The 16,204-nt window shown below is 32.3% G+C and overlaps 1 long non-coding RNA gene across 1 annotated transcript in view; it reads right to left on the bottom strand.

Moving 5' to 3' along the window:
• Positions 1–3,653: 3,653 nt before the first annotated feature.
• The window catches only part of LOC143251176 (uncharacterized), an 88,139-nt gene continuing 75,588 nt past the window's right edge, over positions 3,654–16,204 (bottom strand). The window contains exon 2 of the long non-coding RNA XR_013028528.1: positions 3,654–4,498. This is a non-coding gene — a long non-coding RNA (uncharacterized LOC143251176). The remainder of the gene's footprint in view (positions 4,499–16,204) is intronic.

Raw genomic sequence — 16,204 nt, 5'->3', positions numbered from 1 at the left:
TTATCGAAAGTTATATGGTTTTTGGTTTGATTTGAATTTCGCGCAAAGCTACACGAGGGCTATCTGCGCTAGCCGTCCCTAATTTAGCAGCGTAAGAAAAGAGGGAAGGCAGCTAGCCATCATCACTCACCGCTAACTCTCGGGCTACTTTTTTACCAACGAATAGTGGGATTGACCGTCACATTATAACGCCCACACGGCTGAGTGTCTTAACCACCTGGCCATGCGGGGCCAGAAAGTTATATACGAAAATTATTTGGATATTTAAACTCGAAAAGTCCACAGAACTATAGGTAAGATGTATGCCATAGTGTTACATTAAAAGTAAAGGATTGTTTAACCATAAGAAAATTGTGATTGGAAATTATGAAAACCTTACGATCAAAAAAATAAATCTGGAGACTCACACCTTCAAAAGTAAGGCTGCTTTCAACAAAATAATTACAAACTCAAAGTTTGGTTTTCAAATTTTCCTCATATATATGACGTCATGACAGGAAAGAGATTTTTTTTATTGCTGCGAAGATTCGATATGTCAGTGATTCGATATGTCAGTGTCTGTTCGTAAAGTAAATGTTTTCGAATGTTTGTATTATTAGCAGTAAGTGTAAAAATCTGTGAAAAATAAACATCTTTTCTTCATTAAGAACCAAGCTTAAAGATGGTAATAAAGAAATTCATAGTTGATTCAAAATATAAAATACAGACAACAAATATTATAAAGTGTAGAAGGATATGAATAATTTAGTCATAATAGTTTTATAGAAAAAACTGTCTCCATTTATCAATAAATGTAATGTCCACAATATATCAGTAATGGTTTCACTATCAGTAAAAACGCATCTTTCCAATCAGTTAAGGTTGACTTCATTTAGTTTTACTTATGGTTTATTTTATACTTAAATGAATTACAAACATGTTAATGATAGTAAAGATAATGCTAATAAAGAGATGTAGAATCTACAATTAACTAAGAAAGATGTATTAATTTAGTAAATAGATGTTGTCCGACATTGTGGTTCTAATGTAGTGTTGTTAGTTTTCGGTTCGCATTTTAATGTTCTTTGTTTATTTCGACAAGCAGTTTTTTAATGTTGCTAATAAAAAGAGAGTAAATGTATGTGATAAATGTAATAGAATGGTAATATATAACTATGAATATTATATCTTTATAATTTAACAAAAGAGCCACAAAACACCCTGCCACACTTACCCCGAGATTATAACAAACCAAAACATTAGTCAGAAAACTGTCTAAGCAGGAAATACCATTAGGTCCCGTGCGATTCCGCCTTAAGCAGGTTTTACGGCATAGACAGTAAACATCCGTTTCCTTAATTATATATAATTTTTGAGCGGAACGTTATAGTTGCTTCACTCAAGGGAAGTAAGACGTTTGTGAATAAAGTTATTATACTGTTTATGTTATATTTATTAGAATAAGAACAAAATAGACATTTAAAATATACATAAGTACATAAAATCTTAATCAAATCTATTTGAAGAAAGTGTCCAATTTCAACTGTTTCATGTTTTTTTAATGGGTTTTCTCATGCGCATCTGAGGGTCGCGGGTTCGCATCCCGGTCGCGCCAAACATGCTCGCCCTCCCAGCCGTGGGGGCGTTAATGTGACGGTCAATCCCACTATTCGTTGGTAAAAGAGTAGTCCAGGAGTTGGCGGTGGGTGGTGATGACTAGCTGCCTTCCCTCTAGTCTTACACTGCTAAATTAGGGACGGCTAGCACAGATAGCCCTCGAGTAGCTTTGTGCGAAATTCCAAAACAAACAAACAATTCTCATGCGGTTAAAAGATAACGCCAATTCTATGGCCTTTACATGAAGTTTATTTTCCCATTTTTGTATACAATTTTATAACGTTAATATAACTTAACACTGGTGATGAAGTATGAATTTCTCTTTCCTCACTATCTTTTCCATTTTGTTCATCTTCTGTATCTTTCACACTGTTACCATCTTGAGATTCTACTATAGATTTTAAATCAGTTACATCAGTTTCTGTTAAAACATTCTTGTCAACGTTCACAAATCTTTCCACGTTCACAGAATCATCTGCATCAATCTTTTCAATCAGAGTTTGGATTTCACCAGAATTATCATTACAAACAACTTCTTCACAATCTCAGCCATTATTAATAACAAATCCACAGTTTTAAAAGCACTTTATTATACATTCATCTTTTACACATTTGATTGAATGACTTAAAAATGCAATTGCATCTAACACGTCAATTTTCATGGCCATTTCAGATTCTCTCTTACAGTCGTCCATGATGTAATAATATGCTGAAGCGTCAATTTTCTGTATTTCAATTTTATACACTGTATAATTCCATTATCTAGTGGCTGTATAATATATGGAGGTAGAAAGACTAAACGAACATTTGAAAGTTAAATTTTTGGATGACAAGTTGCATTATCTAAAAAAAGTAGAATATTCCTATTCTCTTGTTCCATTCTTTTGTTTAATTTGTATAAAAAATTCCTCGAATATAGCACTCGTCATCCACGCTTTATTATTCGCTTTCCGTTCCACAGGAAATCGATTCTTCCTTAAATTTTTGAAACAGCGAGGATTTTCACTTTTACCTATTACCCATGGTTTTTCTCGTTTTCCGTCAGTAAATGTGACCAAAAGAACAGTCAATCGTTCTTTCGAATAGCGACCTCTGGAATAATGACGGCAGGATAAAGAACAGAATATATTTAACCAATACTTACTGTAACAAAATGTCCAAGAGTTTATTAATGTTTAAACAAATTATTAATTAAACAAGAATTTATTAATATTTAAATAAATTATTTATTAAATAAGAAATTAATATTTAATCATAAACATTTTTTCCGCCTTACTCAGGTTCTAATTCTACTTGTTGATAGATGATGTAGGTAAAAGATAGTTTTCCGTCTGCGTTACGCGGTTTCTGCCATGTAGAGGAGCTTTTATAAGAGAAATCTTAAGATAATTCTACAAAATTTTGATATTTCCGGCTTGTACAGGCTTCCGCCCAATGCAGTTTCCGGTTTAGACAAGTTTTACTGTATAATAGTTCATTTTCTTGGTTAGTTATGAATTTCTTTAATTTGATGTGTTTGTAGCCATTCATATCTAAATATACTTTGCATATTACATATTCTACGTTCAGATAACTGCCAAACATAAAAACTATTATCCAGAGAGCAACAACATATATTTTGTTTTTTAACAGCAAATAAATTCTACGTCCAATACAGCACCGGCACTTTATGAACTTTTTTCCTTCAGCTTTTTTTTTCGTAACTATAGCTTTTGAAATAAAATCTACTATAGTATTAAGCAATGACTCATCAGTAATTCTGACCACTTATTTACATTAGAAAAAAAACAACTGTCAATTACGATAGCGCCATCTAGGCTCACATTGGTATTTATTAGTACTGTCATTAACGAGCATTTTCTTACTCTGCAGTATAAATCGTGATATTTAAGAAATTATTTAAAAAAAAAGACTATTGTAATTGATCTTTCCTGTTTCTTTCAAAAGTATTTCGTAAGCCTTGTGCTCCCATCGTGAGACACAACTGTTTGTAAAACGAAACAGCGTGCTATCACTGGATAGTGTTTATTAAGGCCTAACTTTGGTTTAGATTATATCTAAAATAACTCATACTAAATATGAAGTTTACGTTAACATGAATGTCCTTTATACTGATATTTTAATTTGAAATGGAAATGGATCCTTCTTAAAGGAATAATTTAATAAAAGTAAGTGGTTTCTTTTTCTTTCTTTGAAAAGAGAAATTTCACAGCATGGTTATTAATAATCGTATGAATCATATTACTGAAACTATAATAACAGTGGAATTAAAGTTGGATGTTGTAATTACCTTCAACTACTCTCTGATAACTGCTTTACTATGTTATTAATTTCAGATTAGAGCAAGCTTTGTACTTAGTGTTAAACCAAAACCTTATATTGATAATAAACGTATTAAGTACCTTTGATTTAAGTTAAACAGTATACAACAGGTGTTTGATGTTGATACTACATTATCTTTAGTCTATCACATCGGTTATCAGGTACGTCTGCTAATCCTCGCTTTACGTGAAACTAGGATAAAATTATCTTGAATCTAGTTGACTACAAAGTAACATTCATAATGCAGCTGTTGAGAAGTCACTTTATGAAATATCATACTGATTAGGCATAGCTGTTTAAAACTTACTTCCTTTACGTTAAATTACAAGTTGTTAACGAAACTTTGATGAATCTCTAAGAAGTGGTTTGTGAGACAAGATCAAACTTCTGACATGTTCAAGTCTCTCTAAAATACTTCTGTTAGATTATATTAAGAAGTAAAAATGTGAAGGATTTTAATTATTCCAATTAATTTTTATATTACTTAATAGATGTAGTAACACTGATACCAAACAGCTCCTTGAGGCTGGAAAACATTCCTCTTATAAACGGATCTCTTGAAGTGAGCTTCGATTTCTTCCTGTAAGCAAAACAAACGGATTAGTTACAATTATAAAATTAGAAGACAAATTACATGAGGTTATTCAACCGAACGGAATTTCGGAATTTTTTTAGCTTGTTACAAGTAGTAGAGAAAAGTAGTTTATAGATTGTTTTAAGTGACAAATTCAGTTCTTAATGTCTTTCGGTTTATAGAAACAAAAACCAGCATATAATTACAGGATATAATAAATATAAAAAGTTGAAGTAGGATGTGGATATGAAATACGATCACAAGTGTTCTATTCTAGTGTTAGTTTGTTAACACTTGAAAAAATACGATCACAAGAGTTCTATTCTAGTGTTAGTTTGTTAACACCTGAAAAAATACGATCACAAGTGCTCTATTCTAGTGTTAGTGTGTTAACACCTGAAAAAATACGATCACAAGAGTTCTATTCTAGTGTTAGTTTGTTAACACCTGAATACGATCACAAGTGTTCTATTCTAGTGTTAGTTTGTTAACACCTGAATACGATCACAAGTGTTCTATTCTAGTGTTAGTTTGTTAACACCTGAATACGATCACAAGTGTTCTATTCTAGTGTTAGTTTGTTAACACCTGAAAAAATACGATCATAAGTGTTCTATTCTAGTGTTAGTGTGTTAACACCTGAATACGATCACAAATGTTCTATTCTAGTGTTAGTGTGTTAACACCTGAATACGATCACAAGTGTTCTATTCTAGTGTTAGTGTGTTAACACCTGAAAAAATACGATCACAAGTGTTCTATTCTAGTGTTAGTGTGTTAACACCTGAAAAAATACGATCACAAGTGTTCTATTCTAGTGTTAGTGTGTTAACACCTGAAAAAATACGATCACAAGTGTTCTATTCTAGTGTTACTGTGTTAACACCTGAATACGATCACAAGTGTTCTATTCTAGTGTTAGTGTGTTAACACCTGAAAATTTTCATCTACTTCCAGTTTCAACTGTTTATACCAATTATTTATAATTACTACTGGAATTCTACCATGATTTTACCACTGATTCCACATTGTTTATAAATTTTCTTGATTTAAGTACAAAATAGTGTATCATTTCAGTTTTACACTAGTTACAGTTTTAATAGGCTTGAAAGAATCCAAGAATATCAGTGACCCGTTTATAATCTGTAATTGATCCAAGGTCACTTGACTGTTGGCGTTTCTAGAGCAACAATTCCTGGTGATGTGATAGTGAAAAGATTCATATTAGTAAAGTGTCCGTATATGATCGGAAGCACTGCACATTATACCACAATATGAAATGAACCAATGTAAGAAAAAAATGGTCCATGCTTCAATGATGGTCACCAACAATCATTGGTCAAGAAATAATCAGTTTAACAGGAGCTCAGAGATAAGATAGAAGAACGATTATACACGACACATCTGTGTCGCTAAGATATAGATATAGATATCTTATATTAGGAATAAAGTAGGGTTATATCATTCTTTTTAAAGTGCAACATGGATAAAGACGTTTCTTTATGTTACAAAGCGCCTATTTACAATACAAGCGTTTTTGCATACTTCAGAAAAGCTACAATAATTTCTTCACCAACAGAAGATAATGGACATTGTTAACATCAGATTTCTCACTTCTGGACAAAAATTATATTTAACATTTTATCATGCCAACAGTGTATTTGAATATGATCTGTCTTATTAAACTCAAGGTTTTTAAAAGAATATTACCGAAAATATTAAGTTTTGTATATGAAGTAAAACTATTGTTAAATACATTGTTAAAACACAGCACATAAACAAACTTAAAACATTTTACCTTCAAAACTGACATCATCATACTATAATGGAATTCTTCCTTATATGATACTAAAAAAAAATAATTGTTACGCGATGTGCAACCCCCAACTTTGCAAATTTTTTATCTTGTGTGCATATACATTTGCAATAGGGGTCACGATTTTTTCGTTTCCCGTCACGGAGAACTTTATTTCTCTCTGTTCACAGGGTGTAAATATGATGTCATAAATACGTCACTCGCGGATGTAACGAACTGGCGCTACGGGTAATCGGCTAGTAACCATGATTTACCTTGCACAAGAAAATAACAGGTGTATTATTGAAAGAGACTATACAACTGTGTTTTTCTTCTTTAAATTAATCAAATTTGTTGTTAAAGTGTCTCATTTTATTCTGAATAACAAGTTGTATGATTACATTGATGTTGTCGCTAGGGGTTTAGGATTAACTCTTTTTTCTTTCCAACTAATTTTTTTGCTTCTATGAAACAATGGCTGAGCAACTAACCACAACAATTTATTCCTCTTTATTATCGCAGGTATATTGATGATACCTTTACTATTTCCTGCAATTCTGACCAAATCTCCCAACTTACTTGAACAATAAACACATTTTAGAAGGTTATATTTCAATTTTATAGGTTTCATTCCAACTATTTTTAATGAAAGTTTAGTTAAGAGATCATGAATGACAGAGACCAGTGATGAACAGTAAAGGACAGTTTCTTGATACTCAACTGATGACAGAAATCAACATTGTAAGTCATACTTGTACCTTGATATAAAGAATATAATAATGTACTGGTCATTCTTGATAACGAGAAACCTACTTGAAATAAAAGTGTATCTCAGAACGGCTGGTATGATTATTAACACTTTTATTGATAAGAAAAGAACAACGTTTCGACCTTCCTAGAGCATTTTCAGATTAACAAAGAGAGTTTGCAACTGACCGTTGCCGGACACATGTTTTAGGAACGAAAGTATAAACGGGCACGGGACTGTAGGGAGCGTTGCATGTGTCCGGCAACGGTCAGTTGTAAACTATCTTTGTTAACCTGAAGATGACCTAGGAAGGTCGAAACGTTGTTCTCTGCTTATCACTAAAAGTTTTAATACCCATACCAGCTGTTCTCAGATACAAAATACTGGTCATTTTAAACAACTGTTTAGTAGGAAGTTTTTCCTTTGTCTGAAGATGGACTACGCTTCTCGTGACCTTTTAAATCTTTAATTAAATTATGGAGGTAAAATGTCTTTAGTTTTGAGTATTAATTCCGTTTTCAGATATAATTGCTTTTTCAGATATATATTTCAGATGTGACATTTATAATTCAGTACTCATTATGGAACAGTGAAAGGATATTTTGACTGACAAGAACAAATACCTTCGAATGTACTAACAATATCGAAAACAGGTTTCAAAATGAACAAAGCAATCAACGAGAATCAAGGTTTTGTTTTTTTTTATCTAAAATTGTGTGGCTTTAAGGGAAACTTTAAGAAATGGCAAAATAACTAGAATCGTATTTTTTATATTGACAGGAGAAATACGACCATCATATACTAAGTAAATTAAGCAGTAGTTCAGTTTCTAATGAGAAGCACTACTTAAGGTTTAGTTGTGTTTTACTTTTGTACTGTGACAAGAGGTTTATTGAAACATATCACAAATATTATGTATATATATATTATTATTCTATATTCTAGTGTTAAAACTGAGACACATTTTCTTTCTGTTTATAAACATACGAAAAAGCTCTTAAATTATATTTCTATGATTTTTACAGAGATTCTAGTCCAGAAGTCTCATGTCCAAAACGTTTGTTTGATTACAGTAATAAATATATTCTTATTGACACTATATTTAACTCAGAAAAGATATCTCTAACAATAGATGGCAGCACGGAGACGGCGGTTTTATACAAATGATAATACAGGAACGCATCATTCTCTGAACATAAACAACAAGAGTATTTTAAAACAGAACGTCACAGTACTATACCGAGAACCTGACTCTAAGAGAAGAAAAATTCAGAGAAGCTTTATTAATATAAATCAAACAATCTCATTAACCCTAACACATCTCTATAAGTCTTTGATTGTTATTTCTCCAAATATTTATAATCTTACGAAAAAATTTCGCATAACTATTGCAACTTTTTATAATTATTTACTTTTTTATGTTCGGACATAAATAAATAATCTGCCAGTTCACGCGGATTAATATGCCATGCATAACTAACATGACCAATTCTAGAACTTAAATACATTGTTAGATTGTTGAACGTTGATTTGGCCCCTCGCTATTACAGCGGTATGTCTCCGGATTTAAGGTCAGGGGTTCGATTCCCATCGCTGGGCTCAGCAGGTGGCCCGATGTGGCTTTGCTATAAAAAAACACACACAATGTTGATTTAAATATTAAATGTTTCTTTACCGTTAAAACTCGTGTACTCGACAGTAATCGCTGCAGTGATCCAAATGTCGTACCTGTTGCAAAAATAATCTTACTTGCTGTAAAAATTGTAATTTGTAATAAAATAATATGTGAAATTTATTCTATCGAGATTTTAAAAAAGAGCAATATATGCGGTGGTCCTGCCAAATTTTGTGTAGGACTAAAGTAACAAGTTGTGGTCTAGACATTTAAACATCACGTCGATTCTTTAAAATAATAGTCTCAACAGAGACATAATGAGTAAAACAATAAACTGAATAGTTGGACCAAATTTGGGCTCCAAGTAAAAAATGGCCATTCTTCTCAACAGGCTAAAACAAACATCAGTACCTAAATGAATGGTTAAAAAGGTAGAGGTCATTCTCTTCAACATGCTAAAACAAACATCAGTACGTAAAGGAATGGTTAAAAAGGTAGAGGCCATTCTCTTCGACAGGATAAAACAAACATCGGTACCTAGGGATGGTTAAAAAGGTAGAGGCCATTCTCATCAACAGGCTAAAGCAAACATCGGTACGTAAAGGAATAGTTAAAAAGGTAGAGGTCATTCTCCTCAACAGGCTAAAACAAACATCAGTACCTAAATGAATGGTTAAAAAGGTAGAGGTCATTCTCTTCAACAGGCTAAAACAAACATCGGTACGTAAAGGAATGGTTAAAAGGTAGAGGCCATTCTCTTCGACAGGCTAAAACAAACATCGGTACCTAAAGGGAATGGTTAAAAGGTAGAGGCCATTCTCCTCAACAGGCTAAAACAAACATCGGTACCTAAAGGAATGGTTAAAAGGTAGAGGTCATTCTCCTCAACAGGCTAAAACAAACATCAGTACCTAAATGAATGGTTAAAAAGGTAGAGGTCATTCTCTTCAACAGGCTAAAACAAACATCGGTACGTAAAGGAATGGTTAAAAAGGTAGAGGCCATTCTCTTCGACAGGATAAAACAAACATCGGTTCCTAAAGGAATGATTAAAAAGGTAGAGGCCATTCTCTTCGACAGGATAAAACAAACATCGGTACCTGAAAGAATGATTACAAAGGTATAAACTATTCTCTTCAACAGGATAAAACAAATATCAGAATGTAAAGTAATGATTACAGCGCAATAATTGTTCCAGATCTTCCAAACGTTCAAGTCAATCTAAGTAGCTATTAGGATGTTCTTGTTATAAAATAACTCTGGCATCACCGGTTCAGAGTATTTAACATATTGAGATGTAATGTGTTAATGAAATATACGTTCCTTTCTGGACATGGACCGTCGAATGTCAATCTGTACAATCATTTCTGTATCTATGTAGGAATTCTGTCTGAAAGTTTTCAATCAGAGGATGTATCTGTTCTATATATTATTCTCTGCCAGATCAATCAATCTGTCAATCTGTTGTTCTATATATTATTCTCTGCCAGGTCAATCTGTATTGTTCTATATATTATTCTCTGCCAGATCAATCTGTATTGTTCTATATATTATTCTCTGCCAGGTCAATCTGTATTGTTCTATATATTATTCTCTGCCAGATCAATCTGTATTGTTCTATATATTATTCTCTGCCAGGTCAATCTGTACTGTTCTATATATTATTCTCTGTCCACTGTTCTATATATTATTCTCTGCCAGGTCAATCTGTACTGTTCTATATATTATTCTCTGCCAGATCAATCTGTACTGTTCTATATATTATTCTCTGCCAGATCAATCTGTACTGTTCAATTCTCTGTCAATCTGTTCTATATATTATTCTCTGCCAGATCAATCTGTATTGTTCTATATATTATTCTCTGCCAGGTCAATCTGTATTGTTCTATATATTATTCTCTACCAGATCAATCTGTACTGTTCTATATATTATTCTCTGCCAGGTCAATCTGTACTGTTCTATATATTATTCTCTGCCAGATCAATCTGTATTGTTCTATATATCATTCTCTGCCAGGTCAATCTGTACTGTTCTATATATTATTCTCTGCCAGGTCAATCTGTATTGTTCAATATATTATTCTCTGCCAGATCAATCTGTATTGTTCTATATATTATTCTCTGCCAGGTCAATCTGTATTGTTCTATATATTATTCTCTGCCAGATCAATCTGTATTGTTCTATATATTATTCTCTGCCAGATCAATCTGTATTGTTCTATATATTATTCTCTGCCAGGTCAATCTGTACTGTTCTATATATTATTCTCTGCCAGGTCAATCTGTACTGTTCTATATATTATTCTCTGCCAGATCAATCTGTACTGTTCTATATATTATTCTCTGCCAGGTCAATCTGTATTGTTCTATATATTATTCTCTGCCAGATCAATCTGTATTGTTCTATATATTATTCTCTGCCAGGTCAATCTGTACTGTTCTATATATTATTATCTACCAGATCAATCTGTACTGTTCTATATATTATTCTCTGCCAGATCAATCTGTATTGTTCTATATATTATTCTCTGCCAGGTCAATCTGTATTGTTCTATATATTATTCTCTGCCAGATCAATCTGTATTGTTCTATATATTATTCTCTGCCAGATCAATCTGTATTGTTCTATATATTATTCTCTGCCAGATCAATCTGTATTGTTCTATATATTATTCTCTGCCAGATCAATCTGTATTGTTCTATATATTATTCTCTGCCAGGTCAATCTGTATTGTTCTATATATTATTCTCTGCCAGGTCAATCTGTACTGTTCTATATATTATTCTCTGCCAGGTCAATCTGTATTGTTCTATATATTATTCTCTACCAGATCAATCTGTACTGTTCTATATATTATTCTCTGCCAGGTCAATCTGTACTGTTCTATATATTATTCTCTGCCAGATCAATCTGTATTGTTCTATATATTATTCTCTGCCAGGTCAATCTGTATTGTTCTATATATTATTCTCTACCAGATCAATCTGTACTGTTCTATATATTATTCTCTGCCAGGTCAATCTGTATTGTTCTATATATTATTCTCTGCCAGATCAATCTGTATTGTTCTATATATTATTCTCTGCCAGGTCAATCTGTATTGTTCTATATATTATTCTCTGCCAGATCAATCTGTATTGTTCTATATATTATTATCTACCAGATCAATCTGTACTGTTCTATATATTATTCTCTGCCAGGTCAATCTGTACTGTTCTATATATTATTCTCTGCCAGGTCAATCTGTACTGTTCTATATATTATTCTCTGCCAGATCAATCTGTACTGTTCTATATATTATTCTCTGCCAGATCAATCTGTACTGTTCTATATATTATTCTCTGCCAGGTCAATCTGTACTGTTCTATATATTATTCTCTGCCAGATCAATCTGTATTGTTCTATATATTATTCTCTGCCAGGTCAATCTGTATTGTTCAATATATTATTCTCTACCAGATCAATCTGTACTGTTCTATATATTATTCTCTGCCAGGTCAATCTGTATTGTTCTATATATTATTCTCTGCCAGATCAATCTGTATTGTTCTATATATTATTCTCTGCCAGGTCAATCTGTACTGTTCTATATATTATTCTCTGCCAGGTCAATCTGTATTGTTCTATATATTATTCTCTGCCAGATCAATCTGTATTGTTCTATATATTATTCTCTGCCAGGTCAATCTGTATTGTTCAATATATTATTCTCTGCCAGATCAATCTGTATTGTTCTATATATTATTCTCTGCCAGATCAATCTGTATTGTTCTATATATTATTCTCTGCCAGGTCAATCTGTACTGTTCTATATATTATTCTCTGCCAGGTCAATCTGTACTGTTCTATATATTATTCTCTGCCAGATCAATCTGTACTGTTCTATATATTATTCTCTGCCAGGTCAATCTGTACTGTTCTATATATTATTCTCTGCCAGATCAATCTGTACTGTTCTATATATTATTCTCTGCCAGGTCAATCTGTACTGTTCTATATATTATTCTCTGCCAGGTCAATCTGTACTGTTCTATATATTATTATCTGCCAGATCAATCTGTACTGTTCTATATATTATTCTCTGCCAGATCAATCTGTACTGTTCTATATATTATTCTCTGCCAGATCAATCTGTATTGTTCTATATATTATTCTCTGCCAGGTCAATCTGTACTGTTCTATATATTATTCTCTGCCAGATCAATCTGTATTGTTCTATATATTATTCTCTGCCAGGTCAATCTGTACTGTTCTATATATTATTCTCTGCCAGGTCAATCTGTACTGTTCTATATATTATTCTCTGTCAATTGTTCTATATATTATTCTCTACCAGATCAATCTGTATTGTTCTATATATCATTCTCTGCCAGGTCAATCTGTACTGTTCTATATATTATTCTCTGCCAGATCAATCTGTACTGTTCTATATATTATTCTCTGCCAGGTCAATCTGTATTGTTCTATATATTATTCTCTGCCAGATCAATCTGTATTGTTCTATATATTATTCTCTGCCAGATCAATCTGTATTGTTCTATATATTATTCTCTGCCAGATCAATCTGTATTGTTCTATATATTATTCTCTGCCAGATCAATCTGTATTGTTCAATATATTATTCTCTGCCAGATCAATCTGTATTGTTCTATATATTATTCTCTGCCAGGTCAATCTGTACTGTTCTATATATTATTCTCTGCCAGATCAATCTGTACTGTTCTATATATTATTCTCTGCCAGGTCAATCTGTACTGTTCTATATATTATTCTCTGCCAGATCAATCTGTACTGTTCTATATATTATTCTCTGCCAGATCAATCTGTACTGTTCTATATATTATTCTCTGCCAGGTCAATCTGTATTGTTCTATATATTATTCTCTGCCAGATCAATCTGTATTGTTCTATATATTATTCTCTGCCAGGTCAATCTGTATTGTTCTATATATTATTCTCTGCCAGATCAATCTGTATTGTTCTATATATTATTCTCTGCCAGGTCAATCTGTATTGTTCTATATATTATTCTCTGCCAGATCAATCTGTATTGTTCTATATATCATTCTCTGCCAGGTCAATCTGTACTGTTCTATATATTATTCTCTGCCAGGTCAATCTGTACTGTTCTATATATTATTCTCTGCCAGGTCAATCTGTACTGTTCTATATATTATTCTCTGCCAGATCAATCTGTACTGTTCTATATATTATTCTCTGCCAGATCAATCTGTATTGTTCTATATATTATTCTCTGCCAGATCAATCTGTATTGTTCTATATATTATTCTCTGCCAGATCAATCTGTATTGTTCTATATATTATTCTCTGCCAGGTCAATCTGTATTGTTCTATATATTATTCTCTGCCAGATCAATCTGTACTGTTCTATATATTATTCTCTCTGTACTGGTCAATCTGTATTGTTCTATATATTATTCTCTGCCAGATCAATCTGTATTGTTCTATATATTATTCTCTGCCAGGTCAATCTGTACTGTTCTATATATTATTCTCTGCCAGGTCAATCTGTATTGTTCAATATATTATTCTCTGCCAGATCAATCTGTATTGTTCTATATATCATTCTCTGCCAGGTCAATCTGTACTGTTCTATATATTATTCTCTGCCAGGTCAATCTGTATTGTTCTATATATTATTCTCTGCCAGATCAATCTGTACTGTTCTATATATTATTCTCTGCCAGGTCAATCTGTATTGTTCTATATATTATTCTCTGCCAGATCAATCTGTACTGTTCTATATATTATTCTCTGCCAGATCAATCTGTATTGTTCTATATATTATTCTCTGCCAGATCAATCTGTATTGTTCTATATATTATTCTCTGCCAGATCAATCTGTATTGTTCTATATATTATTCTCTGCCAGGTCAATCTGTACTGTTCTATATATTATTCTCTGCCAGATCAATCTGTATTGTTCTATATATTATTCTCTGCCAGATCAATCTGTATTGTTCTATATATTATTCTCTGCCAGGTCAATCTGTACTGTTCTATATATTATTCTCTGCCAGATCAATCTGTACTGTTCTATATATTATTCTCTGCCAGGTCAATCTGTACTGTTCTATATATTATTCTCTGCCAGATCAATCTGTACTGTTCTATATATTATTCTCTGCCAGGTCAATCTGTATTGTTCTATATATTATTCTCTGCCAGATCAATCTGTACTGTTCTATATATTATTCTCTGCCAGGTCAATCTGTATTGTTCAATATATTATTCTCTGCCAGATCAATCTGTATTGTTCTATATATTATTCTCTGCCAGGTCAATCTGTATTGTTCTATATATTATTCTCTACCAGATCAATCTGTATTGTTCTATATATTATTCTCTGCCAGGTCAATCTGTACTGTTCTATATATTATTCTCTGCCAGGTCAATCTGTACTGTTCTATATATTATTCTCTGCCAGGTCAATCTGTACTGTTCTATATATTATTCTCTGCCAGATCAATCTGTATTGTTCTATATATTATTCTCTGCCAGGTCAATCTGTATTGTTCTATATATTATTCTCTGCCAGATCAATCTGTATTGTTCTATATATTATTCTCTGCCAGGTCAATCTGTACTGTTCTATATATTATTCTCTGCCAGATCAATCTGTATTGTTCTATATATTATTCTCTGCCAGATCAATCTGTACTGTTCTATATATCATTCTTTGCCAGGTCAATCTGTATTGTTCTATATATTATTCTCTGCCAGATCAATCTGTATTGTTCTATATATCATTCTCTGCCAGGTCAATCTGTACTGTTCTATATATTATTCTCTGCCAGGTCAATCTGTATTGTTCAATATATTATTCTCTGCCAGATCAATCTGTATTGTTCTATATATTATTCTCTGCCAGATCAATCTGTACTGTTCAATATATTATTCTCTACCAGATCAATCTGTATTGTTTTATATATTATTCTCTGCCAGATCAATCTGTATTGTTCAATATATTATTCTCTGCCAGATCAATCTGTATTGTTCTATATATTATTCTCTGCCAGGTCAATCTGTACTGTTCTATATATTATTCTCTGCCAGATCAATCTGTACTGTTCTATATATCATTCTCTGCCAGATCAATCTGTACTGTTCTATATATTATTCTCTGCCAGGTCAATCTGTACTGTTCTATATATTATTCTCTACCAGATCAATCTGTACTGTTCTATATATTATTCTCTGCCAGGTCAATCTGTACTGTTCTATATATTATTCTCTGCCAGATCAATCTGTACTGTTCTATATATTATTCTCTGCCAGGTCAATCTGTATTGTTCAATATATTATTCTCTGCCAGATCAATCTGTATTGTTCTATATATTATTCTCTGCCAGGTCAATCTGTATTGTTCTATATATTATTCTCTGCCAGATCAATCTGTATTGTTCTATATATTATTCTCTGCCAGGTCAATCTGTATTGTTCTATATATTATTCTCTGCCAGATCAATCTGTATTGTTCTATATATCATTCTCTGCCAGGTCAATCTGTACTGTTCTATATATTATTCTCT

Source organism: Tachypleus tridentatus, chromosome 5 (assembly GCF_004210375.1).
Source record: "Tachypleus tridentatus isolate NWPU-2018 chromosome 5, ASM421037v1, whole genome shotgun sequence".
Classification (NCBI taxonomy): Eukaryota; Metazoa; Arthropoda; class Merostomata; order Xiphosura; family Limulidae; genus Tachypleus; species Tachypleus tridentatus.
This window is presented reverse-complemented; position numbering and strand designations above follow the sequence as displayed.